Raw genomic sequence first — 369 nt, 5'->3', positions numbered from 1 at the left:
ACTATACAGTATTTTTACAGAAATATCAGTCCATTCCCTCAAGGTCAGAATACCAGTCAATTGCCAACATGAAAAATTCAGGCGTTAACCTTTCTTTCTATTCTGCTAATCTTGTTCCGCTCTACTTACTGTTGCTTTGCTGTTTTGCTATCTGTCTGTTTATCTGTTTATATGGATTTAGTTCCTTTTCTCTATCCCCTCTCTCATTTTTTTTCTCTTGTTTCTTTTGCTCTCTCCTTCCCTTTGGTGTTTCTCTTCAGTTTCCGTAATTTCTTGCCTTGCCTTCCACTGTTTGTCCTTCTCCTTCCGTTTCTGCCTCACTGGCATTCTTCATTGCTTCATGGGTCCTGCCTGCCTCATATTTACTCA

General features: G+C 39.6%; 1 protein-coding gene across 1 annotated transcript in view; it reads left to right on the top strand.

The window, feature by feature from the left end:
- The window catches only part of LOC119587748 (cryptochrome-1-like), a gene marked incomplete in the record, with an annotated part of 40863 nt that overhangs the window by 34483 nt on the left and 6011 nt on the right, over positions 1-369 (top strand).

This window comes from Penaeus monodon, chromosome 23 (genome assembly GCF_015228065.2).
Source record: "Penaeus monodon isolate SGIC_2016 chromosome 23, NSTDA_Pmon_1, whole genome shotgun sequence".
NCBI classification, from domain to species: domain Eukaryota; kingdom Metazoa; phylum Arthropoda; class Malacostraca; order Decapoda; family Penaeidae; genus Penaeus; species Penaeus monodon.
Note: the sequence above shows the minus strand (reverse complement) of the source record. Positions and strands in the feature narration are given on the sequence as shown.